Genomic DNA, 16,461 nt, shown 5'->3' with positions numbered 1-16,461 from the left:
AGAGCGAGAATGTTAAAGAGAAGGATGGAAGGGGAGGCAGGTGAGATATTTCAAAGTATTTTAACTGCTTAGATGTGAGAGGGTCAGACATAAAGCTCTCAAGTTGAGCCAATGTGAGGTCCTCACTCAAACACTGAGAACAGAGGACCCCAAGTGTCAGTTGAGGTCTTCATAATTGGTGGCAAGGGGAAAGAGCAGTGGCCCCAGATAATCTGTTTCATTCTTAGTTGTGAGATCTTCTTCTCTTGCTGTCTGGTGGAGCCCATTACATCAGCCGTACAGAGCTAAGCAAGTTACTAAACCCCTCTGGGCTTCACTTTTCTCATTTGTACTGTGGAACAATAATACATACTCTAGGAGCTTTCCAATAGGAGAAAAGCAGGCACAGTGACAGAGAGTGGGTGACCCAGGATAAAGCCAACTGACTGCCAAATAGCTACATAAATTGGTATTATTAACTTGATAAATTTACTGTGGTACATTTATTCCTTGGCTCAGTGGTATAGAAACAGGAACTGTCAGGTTTCTAATAATCTTATAACAACTTAATTGACAGAAGTTACATTCATATGGCATATATAGATACATGAAACTTTATATTTACAATTGTGACTGTCCCTTTCCAGTGGATAGAATGCATGTATATTTTTTTTCTGAGGGATCCACTTCTCATATTCAAGCTGTCCCGGAAATTACATTTATAATTGTATTCTTGTACTTTGTGATTATGAAATTAGAGCAACAAAGGGCATTTTCCCAGGTTATAAGTCTTGCTAAACTAGTAATATCCTCCCTCATGACTAAAACGCTCATGGATAATACTGGATGGGCACTGCAGAATTTTGCTTCTCTGCCCCACGTATTTTTTTTTAACGATTTCTCCTCTGTCGATACATTGTTTACATGTGTTCAGGCCCTGTTTTGAGTTTGTTACTGCTTCTAATAACTAGAGGAAAGAAGTTTTATCTTTCTTTTATGTTGATTTAAAAGTTGGACGTTCTCTCATTTCCAGTTTTAAATGAGATAATATGTATAAAATCTGCTAGGTGGGAAGCAGTGGGTATGGCGCTCTAAGCATAGATTCTGAAGTCAAAGAGCTTTGGAGTCGAGTCTGGGTTCTATGGATATTCCTACTTGTGGGACTGTCAGCAAGGTGCCTATCCACTCTCAGCCCCCTGGGGTCTTCATCTGTTGAAACAGAGATAAGGACCAAATCAGCTTCATGAGGTTTTGTGAGGATTAAATTACACAAGGAAGGTGAAGTGTGATGGTAACCTCTGGTGCCTGATGTGAGTCAGTACATGTCAGTGGTCCTTGGTATAAGCATTATTCTTTTATCAGTTACCCCGTAACTGAATATTTGATATTTTCCTGCTTGAGCAAAGGCAAACAACTAAAATTTGGAAAATGTATTGATGCAAGTGAGAGTCTTTCATGATGCCTAGAACATGGAAGGTGCTTAGTAAGTGTTCCTTGAGTTTGTAAGCTCAGTGGGTCTCTACACTGGCCAACCAAGAGGCGATTTTATCATCCTCTGGATTTAACAGTTCTGAAGACCTTTGGCTTCCTGGTAAAAAAGGTCGAGCATCTGATTATTTCACTTTCTAAACTTTTGGGAACTCCAACACTGTTAAAAAAAGACAGGAGTCATGAGAATTTTTGAGTTAAGTAATTAGACCTGAGACTCTAACATCTGACAGACTCCAGGTGCCCTACTGTATCTGAGCTTGTGCTTAGGGCAAACAATGGACACTTTATCTCATCATTACTACGTATAAGGTTAAGAGTGTTCTTTACTTTGCCACTGGGATTTTTTTTCAGGTCATGGATGTGTGAAAGAGAAAACTTTGTATGACTAGACTACTTGGGCAAGTTGTATTGTCCCTTAAGTTCTGTACAAGAATATCTAGAAATAATTGTCAGTTGGCATAAGTTGTGAATCTGTGACTTAAACAGAGCTTGTGGTGGATAGAAATATGTCGGTTCTGTAGCAATAGCAATTCAATAGCATTTATAGAGTAGCCACCTGATGCTGAGCGCAATGCATGGGGCAGTTCTTAAAGAGGTAACGATACGTGGTTCTTATTCAAGGGCGAACCCACAGTCTAAAGAGGAAGGTAAGCCATAAACCCGTGACTCAGTAGAGCGAGGGCTCTAACAGGGTTCATAGAACATGTAAGGTAGGCCGTAAGTGTGAGGATTCTGCCTGCCTGGTATTTAATAGCCTTTATTGTTTACTTGTTCAAATCCATACTTTTAGCCAACCCTGCTCATAATCACAGTCCACCTTGCAGGCAGAACCCAATTTTGTGTGAATGTTCACCCTCCACACAGCTCCAGAAAGCCACTCTCGGGTAATATCTACACCAGTCATGGTGATTTCAGCCTCTTTCTTAACACTGATTGATTTAGACATCATAATGGCTAATTTTTATGTCAACATGGCTAGTCCACAGTATCCAGAAATTTGCTCAAACATTATTCTAGATTTTCTGTGAAAATAGTTTCTAGATGAGATTAACATTTACATCCGTAGACTTTGAGGGAAGCAGAGGACCCTCAATAATATTGGTAGGCCTTAAGAGAAAAAGACTGAGTTCTCCCAAAGAAGAGAGAATTGTGCTTCTAGAGGCCCTTGGCCTTGAGCTGCTACATAAACACTTCCTTGTGTCTCCCTTGTGCCAGCCTACCCTGCAAATTCCAGATTTGTCAGTCTCCACAATCACATGAACCAATTCCTTAAAATAAATGTCTGTTTCTGCACAGACACACGCACACACACACGCACATACACACACACACATTCTATAGATTCTGTTTCTCTGGAAAACCCTGACTAACACACACACACACACACACACACACACACCTTCACACACACACATTCTATAGGTTCTGTTTCTCTGGAAAACCCTGACTAGTACACTAATACAGACATGAAAATATGATTACCAGTTCTGTCCATGGCTTGTGAGGGAAAGTCTGCCAAACAAATTGGGAACAAAATCCACACTGAAGATGTCAGAACAGCAAGTTAGAAAGAACCCATATCTTTTGTGGTCTAGTCGAGCATTGAATTAGCTATGGAACTATCTTGGCTTTGATTTTTCTTAAGTGAGAAAACAAACCCCTTATTGTTGGAACCACTTTGAATCAGGCTTTCTGCCATTTGCAGCCCGATGCATTCTTCTAGATTCAGGTTTCTCAGTACAGGCAGAAGGGAAGGAAGTTGGAACTGGATCTCGACAATGTTGAGGATTACTCCAAGTGGAGAAGATGCGGAATATCGCAGTAAATAGCACTGGCGTAGAAGGTTGACAGTGCACTGTGGGGATGCTGGGTGCTTCTGAGGGTCTGAAGGGCAGGGTACACAGCAGAGCCTAATGAGTGAGAAGGCCAGCAAGGTCGTCAGCGGCCAGGCCATGCAACTCTTTCTGTGTCATGTCCAAGAGCCTAGACACAATCCCTTTAAAAATAGAGGAATTAGAAGACATTTCTGAGCTCTGGAGAAAGACAATGAAATGTGTATTTTAAAAAGCCAGCTATGGAGACAATAATGAAGACACTGTATTTCCATGAAGATATCAGAGGCAGAAGGATCCATGAGGTGTTGTCTTTTTCCTTTTTCTTTCTTTTTTATCATCCAGGCAACAGATGGTAAGCACCTATACTAAGACTGTGAAAACCAAACAAAAAAAATTGGGTTAATCATGGGGTTTGTTTAGTACCATTTAAAATATATATCTCTTTCACACATGTACATAACACATTTATAATTTAGCATAAATATATATATATACACATTTAACACATTTCAGAAAAATTTGTGCCAAATACTGTCTACTCACATTCCATTTTTCCAAAACAGTAGGGAAATTGGGCATCCTCTTTAGAGGAGGCACTGTGCTAGGAGCTGGGATTCCTAAAAGAGATGTCTTGGAACTTCTTGGAACTTCTAGTCTAGTGGGAGAGACATTCACTAAACGTAATAAGCAGCCTCTCACCCCAGCACCTGCTTCACGTGGCAGTGTTTGGATGGGGTATATCTTTCTCCCTTTTCAGACTAGGACATCAGAATGGGGCTTGCTTCCATTGCAAAGCTTTAAATCATAACACTCGGGGTATGTATTTTTCCAACTTTATGACACCCTAGAGCAGGTGAAAAACTTCTTTAATTTCACCACCTTCAGAAAATCACTCCAGATTGGTCTTGAGCTCACTAGTCTAGCAAGCTCTCTCTGGATGCCTGCCTTCAGCATGGCCAGACTTGGTTTACGGTGGGTAAAGAAACAAAGGAGCTTCCACTGTGGCCTCAGGAAGCTGAGGATAGTGGAAGAAAGATGGGGAAATGTCTGTCACTTTACAGTGTCTCCCGGATTGCGTGGAGGGTTTTAGGAGCTACCTAGTGTAATAGAATACAGAAGGCTTCCCAGTGGAGGCAGTGCCTAAACTGAGTCCCCAAGGGCAACTTGTGTGATTCTGCTAGAAGCAGAGGGGAGGAAGTGATGTTTCCGAAAGGAGAGCACGTTGGGCAAAGGCCTGGAGGCTGGGAAGAGAGACACTTACTGGAGCAAGAAGAGCTCAGGGGAGTTAGGGCTGTGGAAAGCAGTAAGGGCTCGATCATGGAGGGCCATACTAAGCTGAGAATTTGGATTTACCCTAAAGACAATGGGGCACCAAGGGAGGGATTGCAACTAGAGAAGAATTCAGGATGAGAGATGAAGGAGATGTGACAAAGATAGATGCAGTGGGGACTGTGGGGAAGGTCCGGCTTCTAGGGACAGGAACCTTGTCTCCTTTCACCCCCGAATCCTCCAGGTCATAGCACAAACCTTGCATACATCAGTGTTTGTTAAATCAGCTTGGATCAGAACAGAGGAATTGTTACTCCTTGAAGCAAGGTATATATTATTATCATTGTCATCGCCACCACCACCATCATCATCACCAACATAACCATCATCACCACGACCATCATCACCACCATCATCATCACCACCACCATCATCACCATCATCACCACCATCGCTATCATCATCATCATCATCACCACCATCGTTGTCGTCATCGTTGTCATCATCATCATCATCTTCATCATCAGAATAAGCATATCACTACGAACTGCAGTAAATCCTATAAAGAGTTTTGAGAAGTCCAGCAAGAATTGTCTCGAGATCAGGGAAGACCTTCCTGCAGAAGCTGAGACTGGAAGATTAGGCTGGACAGCACCAGTGAAGAGTGGACTTAGAGGTGTGTTCCAGGCAGAGGAGTGAGACTGAGCAAAGTCTCAGAGACACGCATGGGCGTGACATGCATAAGACGCAGAACAAAATCGACTAGGGCCGGAGTGTAGAGTGACAGAGGCAAAGTGGTTTGAGAGTGGAGGTGGTCAAGAGCCAGATCACACTGAGTGTGAGCCACCCTTAAAGTGTCCGTGTAGAGATCGTAGGCATAATGAGAGGACAATAAATAGTTAGAAGGAATTTACTCTTCCTTGGAGATCTGGCAAGCACCAAGGGGTCATGAAACTGAGTTTTTAACTGTCCGAATGATTAATAGAAGAACTCGTAGCCTCATTTCTGATCAGGATGGGATTAGGAAACTTTGGCTACCTGCATCATCTTCTGGTGTGTTCTGCAAAATCAAGTAGAAATGGTTCACCCAGGCCAATCAATTCTCCCAACATGCAATTTCCACCCCTTCATCGTTGGGTAGTTTTAAAACCTTAAGATTGTTAGAAGATGAGGAGAATTATACCTATTGGCAATTACCTGTGATTTAGCACTGATGCCTAATTACCTCTGTTTTTCAAAATGGCTAATTTTCTTTGCTTAAGAAAGGCTCATTTTAGACACTGGTGAGAAACATGAGCTCTCTTTCCTCCCAGCAGTCCTCCTGGGAAGCAAAGCAGGCTGGGTGGTGGGAGGGTGCTTGCCATCTTGGATGGCCTTCCTGAGTCATTCATTTCTTTCATTCCTCCACATAGCAAATAGTGCCCCTTTGTTAGAAAACTAAACAGTTTTCTATCGCTCGTCACAAAAGACCACATATTTAACAGCTTAAATCGACACATATTGATTGTCTCACAGTGTCAGGGAGTCTGGGCATGGCTTAGCTGGGTCCTCTGCTTGGGTTCTCACAGTGCTGCACATCCATCTATACTCTCAGGCCAGCCTCCCATCTGAGGCCAAGCTCTTGCAGGTCCTTGGCAGAATTCAAGTCTTTGTGGTTATAGGATAAGGCCCTAGGCTCCTATAGGTTGTCTCTTCTCCACAGGCTGTTCACAACATGGCTGATTGTTTCTTCAGGGCCTATGAGGAAGTGTCTGCTTTCCCTTCTCTTCCTGGATGGCCCTGACTCACTTTTAAAAGTTAGGCTGACTCACAGTAGTCTCCCTTTTGATCGACTCAAAGTCCACTACGGAGGACCTTATTCATATCTTCAAAAATCCCTTCGTCTTTGACTTATAATCTAACTTGATAACAGGAGTGTTTCCATCATATAAACAAGCTCCACCCCTACTGGAGATGCGGGAATTATACAGTCTGTGTACATCAGGAGGTGGGACTCTTGCAGGCTATCTTGGAATGGCCAACCACAGTGACCTTCATTCATTTATATAGTAAACTATGCCCCTCATGCCTTCATATAGCAGAAAACCTTAAAGGGCTGCTAATATGCTTGATCCAGATTGATCACAGTGTGGCATTTGAAGAGGGAGTAGACGTTATTCTGTCCTAACGTCTTCAAATCAAGCAGGAGAAAATAATATTCTTTGGGTATGGATATTGCTTTGGTTGCCTTTACTTGAAGAATATCCTCAGAAGAAAACAAACGGTGTCTTCCCCAACCCCACCTCAGGTTTCTCAGCCAATGTTCCTAAATTTATAACAAAATGTAAGAGGCGAGGGAGAGGTCGGAATTTTATACATAACTCCCAGGTTTCTGGTTTGGGCAACTAGTTGGAGAGCAGAGCTGTTCTCCATTGTAGAGACAGTAAAGAAGCAGGTGTCCTTAGGTGAACAGGACAAGGTATGTGGAGGCTCCTGTGGACAGCAGCCCTCGGGGGCTCATCCAGTTGCCACCCCAAATTGCTCTTCCAACCATTTCCCCGAGCCCTCATCTTCCTGGCCTTTTTATCCTCTGGCCCCAGACTCTGAGGTCTCATGCCTCTCCCCGCTCAGGCCCATGTCCTTGTGTTTAGCGACCTCGCCTTGTGGTCTTAGGCTCAGTCTCATTGTTTGCTTTCTCCCACGTTCTTGACCTCCTATTCCACTGATGGCCTACTGGCTCTGCTGATACTGGTGTCAAGTGTACCTCAGGGAACAGGCTTTCTCCCCTCAGGAATTCACTACACCCCAATGATCACCCTGACCCATATTCGGTCTCCCTTTGAAGGGAAGAGGATCCCACGACCCCTAAGTTTACCTATCCTCTAGCATCCTTTAATACACCCCAGTTGAGTGCTATATTATGCCACTGTATCAGTTTCCTGTGGCTGCTATAACAAATTAACACAAACGGTGGCTGAAAACAATAAAAGTTTAATATCTTATAATTCTGAAGGTCAGATATTCTAAAATCAAGTTCTTTCTGATGTCCCACTTTATGACATCAATTTCTTTGCTAAGAAAATGTATGGAAAACTTTTTGTTTGAGCGTAGCATTTTAACTTCTCTATAGGATAAAACTTGCATTTTACAGAGTCCTGTGGCATATTGTTTGGTCAAGGGAATAACCCTCTGTTATTGGAGAGAGTCAATCCTTACTGTGTAGATTCTTTTTCTTTCGGTTGATCAGTTGAATTTCCTCGAGCAAGATGTCAGTGGGTGAGCACATCAGTCCTCTGTCCCTGGATTTTGCTTTTGTTATTAAGATTCTTCCTCCTTTGGGTCATGGAAGCAACAAAGAATATTGGAAAGTGCTCACTGGCTTGGCTGCTCCATGAAATCTTAGGCAAGTCGCTTATTATCTTAGGGTCTTGATTTCCTCAGTTATAAAATCAGGATATTGAGCTACATGGTTTTCAAAGATCCATTCCGGCTCCAGTATTCTCTGAGAGTTTGCTAATGTGATATAAGATTGATTGGGGAGATATATTTAGCAGTATTAAGAAATAGAATGTTGATTTTATTCATAAGATAATTTTATCATCTTCTCAATACCAGGATTTGGAGATAGTGATGTGTGTCTTGCTAGTTTTCTGTTCTTTCATCTCTAAGAGAAAGCAAATAGAACTTAATGGATATACTCTTCTCAGTATAGGAAGGTCATGCTACACCGACTCACCCTCAATTATAAATACCTTAGTTATATTATTTCCCAGAAATTGGGGTGTGTAGAGATTAAAATTTATTCTGAGCCTGATAGGTGTCAAACACCCTGCTAGACACTGGGGACCCAAATAAGAATAAAATAATACTCCTGATCTTCAGGAAGTCATAGGTAAGTTTAGATACAGACATGCAAATCAGGGGTTACAATTTAGCCTGGAAAGGGATGTAAGACTGGAATGGGGAGACAAAGGAGAAGGCAACTAACTCTGCCTTTGGGATTAGAGATGTCTTGCAGATAAAAACTTCTCTTGAGATAGGTCTTAAAGACGTGTAAGAATTTTCCAGGTGGACAAGATGGAAAAGGGCATTTCTGGTGGATTAAACATAGTGGAATCTGGCCTACTACTAAATAACGGATTGTAAATTTCTTGTCAAGCGGTAAGCACTCGTATTAATCATCTCATTTTTGACACTCCCCATTATTAGCATACTTTAAAGCTGTGTAGTGCAGAAAGCACTGGACTCAAAAGTTTATGCTTTTGTGTCGCACCCCATCATGCATCACCTACCTGTATGATGTTTCTAAATCATCTACTTTCTAAGAGCTTCAGTTTACTCATCTGTAAAATAAGGACAGTCTGAAATATTTTTGTAAAAATTAAATTATGTATTAAACCTAGATGCGCCTTACCTAGGTGTGCATACAAAGGTGTTACTATTTTTCTTATCATAATTTTTCATTAGGCTATTTAAGGTTGCAAGGAAGAGACCTGCTCAATTGTACCACTACTCTGAGTTCCTAATACCTCCTTCTAATCCAAGGAGACCTATAAACCTTTTAAAGATAATGATAGCACATTGTGCCCAAAGATACCACTTGAGCACAAGTACACATAACATCTGCCTATGTGCTTCACCACAAAGAGGGTTTGTTTGGGTCAGATTGCAGCCATTGAATGTGGAACACTCCTATTGGATGGGCTTTTGCACCAAACCTTCTCAGAGATACATGGCTCTCCTGGTGCCACACACAGTAGTCCCTGGTCCAGTCGACACAGGTGGCTCTAGATAATCAACCACTTGGGACATATATCTGGGGCTTCAGGACCTATCCAGTCAGGGGTGTATCAAAAGAGGCTCACTGGCCGTGGTCCACTCTGGGTGCAGGCAGGAAGGGACGCGTTGTTTGTAGAGAATTTAATGACAATAATGAAACCCTCCAAAAATTCGATCTGCTTTTTATTATCCCCACGTGCTGGAAATTCTAACAATGCCAGTAATAAAATAACTCCTCCCTCTAAGCTCTAAACAATTCCTGTGGTTGCTGTATAATCTTTAAAAGAGCACGTTTTTATTACTTATCCTTTCATAAGCACCATCTTCTACACAGTAGTTAATTGCAGAGATCTTCAGATGTTCATTTAGCCTCTAACATACGGGGACTCAGCTGTGTGTGTTCGTTCCCAGAGGACTTCCCTAAAGGTTCAGAGTCAGTGGAGTTCGCTGTTGGAGAATCCCTGTAGTACTGCATATTCCTGAATTTAAACAGTTAATTTAAAATAAACAGCGATAGCACTGTGATTGTAAACACGAAGAAAAAGAACTTGAGTTACTTCGATTATGTCATTCTGTGTGCCTATTTGGAGTTTTTATTTGTACTTAAAATTTAAAACACTGAAGTAGAATGTGAATTACAAGGCATAATATTTTGGCTTAGTAAGTGTAGTTTTCAGCTCATCCATGAAATATTTTATTGAACCTGAATAATGCTTCTATCATTGAAATTTTGAATTGTTATTTGTTTTAAAACAAGAAAAAAATAATTGCTATTGAATATGGTGTGATTATTACTGAAAATAATTGTTTTTTAGAGAGGGGTTATTAAAAAATGATCTGCTCCAGAGTCAAATACTCTAGTTATGCCACTGCATACAGCCTGAGGTTCAGTAAATTTATGATCACTGAAAACCCTTTAGAGGGGTGGGGAACCCATAAGCGGGGTTCATGGCTGCCTTCTAGAGATGAAACACACGGAGTCTCTGAGTGAAGCTAACTGGGTTAACATCCACAAGTTGCCCTCCTTATCTCCTGGCTTCCCAGCCAGCTGAAAATCCATTCTTCCTTCCTCCTGGCAAAGCCTCCCGTTTGAAAAACATGCCTTGGTTAGCTTCAGAAGCAACTGATATACCTTTATTGAAAAGCAGCTTGATGAGCTGTTGGGAGGTAACTTGTAAGGGTAAATACTGCTCTTTGAGTTGTTGTGTGATAATGGGGTGTTTACAGAATACCCAGCAGGATGCTTCGCCCTCAAGTTAGACGTTTTTGTCAGGTAGAAGATAATCAAAGGCAACAAGACCATAACCCCCAACCAGGAATCCTACTTCTTATACCTGCAAAAGGATGACAGGGTGGTGCCTGTGGACTTTGTTACTGAATATAACATTCTATAACATTCTCAAAAAGACAGACTATATAGCAAAAGCTTTATGCAGCAAATATTCAGCATGGGATGCTTTGGCTTTGAAGATATGGCAATAGAAGGGAGCCACCTCATCTCCTCCCACCCCAGACTGGGTCACAGGATCCCAGTGTGATGATAAGGGCTGGAAAGGGGGCCTCCCGTCTCCCACCAACCCACTCCATGCCTCCCTATGACTGGACCCCATGGCAGCTGTGATGATTTTTCCATTCCAACTCCAAATTGCCCTGCGAGCCGTCTTCTCCCCTCACTGAACAGAATTGGGTCACCAGTTTCTGCCAAGTGCCAAACCATTGGCTTCTTTTCAGCCCGAACTCAGATCGCCAATGATTCTCTTTTCAGATACTTTCTTTTCTTTTCTGGAAGACTGCACATTTCTAGATCAACAGTTTCTAGGTATTAGGGCCCTTTGCAGTCTTCTGTGCCTCATCTTCCTCGTGTCACCACCAGGGCTGGTGTTCCAAGCCTCTTCCTTTGCCTTCTCAGCTCTTCTCACAGCCCTGCAGCTACCTGCTTTATGTAAACAACTCCAAAATCTCTGCCGCCAGTTCCAGGCTCTTCCCAGTTATGTGCTCATTTTCCAAGCCTTTAAACAACTCTGCTTTCCCATCATTTGAGCACTGGAGATTCACAGGGTAGAGCTAATATCATTTATAAACTCTATTATATTTTATTTCAGGCTGTATGTCTTATGCCTGGAGATTTGACTTTTTCCCCCCTGAATGCTCTTTCTAACACTGTAGCAGTTACCTGAATCATGCCTCATTTTTTATTGTTTTATTTTGATACCACGCCTTTCTTCCATTTATTTTTCTTGGGAAAATATTACCCAAGTTAATAACCAGAAGAAACTGTGCTGTCATCTCCTCAGTATGAAAATATTTGTCATATATCATATTATTATATATTATATGATATGCTATAATATATCAGTATCACAATATATTTATACTTCCCGATTTTTAATTATACATTTTGTGTTGTGGCAACTACTTTTTCTTGAAGTCATTTTTCTTGGAATGCTCTAACATTCCGGTCTAATGTAGACTGCTTTCTAAATTTGTTGCTCAGCTATCACACTGGCTTTTTTAAAAAAAACTCCTAGGTTATTTCTGCTCTTGTTCACATATTATGGTATGTACACTCTTGAATTCACTTTATGATTTTCTAACTTCTCGTTTAAGCTTTTGTTTTCTTTTTACAGAAAGTTGTATGGGTGATTAATTTTCTGGGTCCTCAGATGTCCAATAAAAGGTCTTTATTTTGCCCTTACACTTAAATGATAGTTCGTTTGATAATAGAACTCTAATTTCAAAATTATCTTCCTTCAGCTTTTTCTAGATATTACTCTATTGTCAACTTGCAAATGATATCCAAGATGAGAAGTCTGATGCCTTTGTAAAGAAGTGTCTTTCACCAGCCCAGGCTCCTACTAGCTTTTAGGACATAATCTTTATCCCTGAAGTTCACAGATGTCATGGAATGTATCAAAACATATGTGTCTTTTTTCATTATTTGTGCTCAGCATGATGAAATGCGGGTTCTAAGAGGGCAGAGATTTTTTTCTGTTTTATTCACTGACCTATGAATAGTGCCCGACAAAAAGTAAGAGCTCACTGAATCTTATTGACTAAATAAACTAATATCCAAGTCACTTTTCATTTTAGGGAATTTTTTTTTTATTATTATATTCTTTATCTTCTCTCAGCTGTTCCTTCTGCTCTTAGCTTCTGGACAACTTTTGGAAATTAAAGATCTGTCTTCTAAACCTTTCTTTTCTTTCCATATATAATTTCCATATCCGTTCCTTGATCTAATAACTTCTATCTCTGTCTTTTTATATTAAGTTCTAGGAGATTTTCTTTACCTATCTTCCATATTTCTACTTGGCTTTCACCAATGTCTGTTCTTTTGTACGGGACTTTTTACTTTTTAAATGTGGCGATCATTTCAATTTCTAAAAACTATTTTTGTTTCTTTGATTTATCTTTTATAAGACTACTTTCTTATTTGATTTTTCCAAACCCCTACAATGATATTGATTGGATTTTTAAAAGTTTTATCTCCTATGTTATCTCTCTTTGTTTACCTTGGTTCTCTTTCATGCTGTTGATTTCCCTCACATGTCTGGTTATCCTTGGCTGTCTGCTCATGTTTTAAATGAAGGACTCAGTTGTCGAGTAGTATTGTAAACTGGTGTGGTGTCATGTGCAGTTATGCATGTCGCTTTCTATAATAAGTCTCTACTTTGAATGAGAGGACTAAAAATGGAGTATGATGATGGGCCATCTTTTCTTTAAGGTATATGAATAGAAGATACAAAGGCAAGCTGGTGAGTCCGTCTCCAAAGTAAGGAAGACTTTATTTAGGGAGTGGAGTGTGTGGTTGCATTTTGTTCTTCTGCAGAATTGCCCATTTTATTTTTCATCTCTGTCAGCTGTATGATTCTGAAGTTACCTTATGTTTGGTCAGCTTCTCTCTCTGGCCCCAGGCACATACTGAGAGGGACCCCTCCACCCCAAACACACATACACAAACACACATTTTGTTGCTCTCTGCTGCATTGGAAGGGCCTTCTCATGGCTTCAGCATGGGAGCAAATATAGGATGCAACCTTAGCATAAATATGCAAAGGAGGATTAGGAAGAGCAGCTCAGTGCTTCCATATACTCAACTCTAATCATTACCATATATTTGGGTTGTTCCTGGTCCTTATACTTCTGCCTGCAGGTTTGGGCTGTCTCTAGGGAGCCTTCAAAACGAAAAGTTAAGAAGGAAGGTTATTACTACTGTGGGGAGTTTATTCTCTCTCCTAGTTATTCATTTATTCTCTTATTATATCTGATCCTATCTGCTTCATATCTTCTGAAAACTCCTCAAAATTCCTGACCTTGCAAATGGTACTTGTTCATATTTATCAGAGTTGTTATATATTTATTCCTTTTCTGATATCTTTTCTGTAAATGTATCTGTGGAGCATGGGTAGAAGAGAGAGTAAATATGTGTGCCCTGAATGATAATGAACCAAAACCTGAGTAAGTCCTCTTTTCCCACCTAACTCTTTCTCCCCAACTCTCCCATTATTTTAGTTGTTGAGAGAGGCAAAGTCATTGACCATTGATTGATAAGGGTTGGTAAATGCCTGTCTTGCTTGTTTCCTCCTTTTTTCTTTCCTTCCTTGTTTTTTCCTTCCTTTCCTCCTTCCTTCCTCCCTCCCTCCCTCCCTTCCTTCCTTCCTTCCTTCGTGTCAAAAATATATTTTGATCAAGGAACTGGAAAGGAGCTGGGTATATAGTGGTGAGCAAACTAATGTGGTCTTGCCCTCTTAAAGCTTCCAATCTAGTGGAGGAGGCAAATCAACCAATTAAACATGCAATTAAATACATGTTTACAAAGAATGATACAGTCCCTGAAGGCAATAAGAGCAGGAAGGCCTTACTGGTCAAATGTCATATGAAGTGAGCCCTGAAGAGTAAGTTGAATTTGACCAGCAGACCAAATTCCAGCAAGGTGGGAAAATTTCAACAAGATGGAGCACAGACATTGGAAGTTGGTAGGGTAAGAAAGGGCTGTTATGTTGGAGGAAGGTAGAGAAATTCAGGAAAGATATTAAGGTGCTGAATGACATGAAAAAATAATGAGAAGCTGGCAAAAAGGAGCCTCGTAGTTCATGTAAGGAATTGAGATTAGATAATTAAAAAGTATTAACCAGAGAAGTTGCATACATAATATCTTTTCTAATGATATTTTAGCTCTCGTAGGGAGAACAGACTAGAAAAGGGCAAAGGGGACTTAGAGACACCAGTTAGAAAACTATTATAGAAGGATAGGTGAAAAACAATGGTGGCTAAAACCAGAGAGGCAGGAGTGAAGATGGAGACAAGTGTCCTGATTCTGGAAATGTTTTGGACACAGTATGGACAGGACATACTGATGTATTGAATGGAAAAGAGAGTAATGAAGGATGGATCTGAAGTCTGGGGTTTAAACAACTCAGCGAATGGTAGTGCCATTATCTGAATTGGTGAGCTGTGAAAGATACGGATTGGAGTGGGAGAGTCTAATATTCTGTTTTCGCCGTGTTCGTTTTGACGTGCTTGTGAAACACGTCACAAGAGGAGGCAACGTGGTGGCAAGAGAGGTCTGAGGGGATGTATACCTGTGCCTCCTGCCACCGTGTAAATGGTCTTTAAAACCGCCAAGTGAATGAGATTGCCGAAAGAGAATATACAGGTTAGAAAATGAGAAAAGCCAACATTTTAGGAGATGGACAGAAATGGAAGAACTTTCACCTACTGTGACAACTCACACTAATATAGCACTATGTAAGCATTTGTGCGTGTTAACATTTACACCACACTGACTCTGTGCCAGGCATGGTTCCAGGCGTTTGGCAAATGTTAATTCATTTATTCCTCACAACTATCCCATGACGTAGTTATAATTATTAGCCCGATTTTACAAATAAATAAATGGAAGGCGTATGGAAGTTTATGTTTAACTCAAGGTCACATAGCTAGTGAATGACAGAGCCAGGACTCTAACCCAGATGGTTGGACTCTAGAATTCATAACCTAGGATTTGGCCACAGTACTTCTCAGCATCCCATGGTCTCACCTGGGTTTGAGGAGACCCATTTCTAAGTAAATATGGGAGGTGGGAATGGAAGGCTCTGTTGACCTTCTAAACCTTGATACTTTTTAACTCTTGCCACTTAAAATGAATCAATTGCCAAAACTCATAGCTCATAGCTTTTAACTCCAAAATACTTACATCTGTCATTTCATTATATCCCTTCTGCTACCATTCTAATTTCAGACTTTTAAAACATTGTGATAAACTCCAAATGGTTTTTACTGCTCCCCTACTCCAATCGCTTTTCCCCATTGCAGCCAGATGAATTGAAGCCCAAGCACATCCTGTTATCTGTTAGATCAAAAACCTTCGTGACCTCATATTCTTTACGTAGTAGTGTCTATACTCCCCTCCCCCAGGATCCAAAGCCACCTGTAATTTGGCCTCTATCTCCGAGCTCATCAGTCACAATTGCCAGCATGTAGCTACCTGCTGTCAGCCTGAAGTAAGTATCTATTCCCTGCATATGTCCTCACATTCTCAGCTCAGCAGCTTGGTCATGCCTATCAGCCCATTGAGAATCTCTTCCTACTCTACCCCACACCAAAGGTTCCTGGGCCTGCCTGCTGGGATCTGACCCATCTCGCATAACCCAGCATTAGGGACTTCCCCCTCATGATTCTCTGATTTTCACCTGGAATTGATCAAATTATCTTCCGCGTTCTCAAACTTTCTTTGTACTCTTCATAATAGTCATCGCATTCTAAATAGTGTAGGAATTTGAATAGATTGTCAACTCCTAGAAGGCAAGTCATCTGTATCTTTCCAACCCCCAATAATGCCTACACTGTGCCTGGCTAATGGTTGATGCTTAAAAGTATTCATGTACTAGATAAACAGATGCAGTTTTTCCCTCCCAGCTGCTTTTTCCTGTCTGATTAGTACCTGTGGGCACTGCTCCTTTGTCTCACTTTCCAGTGGAACGATTCTGCTTCCCAAACGCATTCATAACATGGAGTGATTTATGACATCTGTTTCCCAAGCATACACTAAAATCAAGGACGCTAAGTGACTGATTCCCCAGGTAAGCCTTTTGCAGATAGAATGGACTCTGGACAAGGCATTTTTTTC

General features: G+C 41.0%; 1 protein-coding gene across 2 annotated transcripts in view; it reads left to right on the top strand.

Annotated features, from left to right (window-relative positions):
* Positions 1-16,461, top strand: part of CA10 (carbonic anhydrase 10) — a 435,157-nt gene that overhangs the window by 70,058 nt on the left and 348,638 nt on the right. The window lies entirely within an intron of this gene.

This window comes from Pteropus alecto, unplaced genomic scaffold (genome assembly GCF_000325575.1).
Source record: "Pteropus alecto unplaced genomic scaffold, ASM32557v1 scaffold98, whole genome shotgun sequence".
NCBI lineage: Eukaryota > Metazoa > Chordata > Mammalia > Chiroptera > Pteropodidae > Pteropus > Pteropus alecto.
This window is presented reverse-complemented; position numbering and strand designations above follow the sequence as displayed.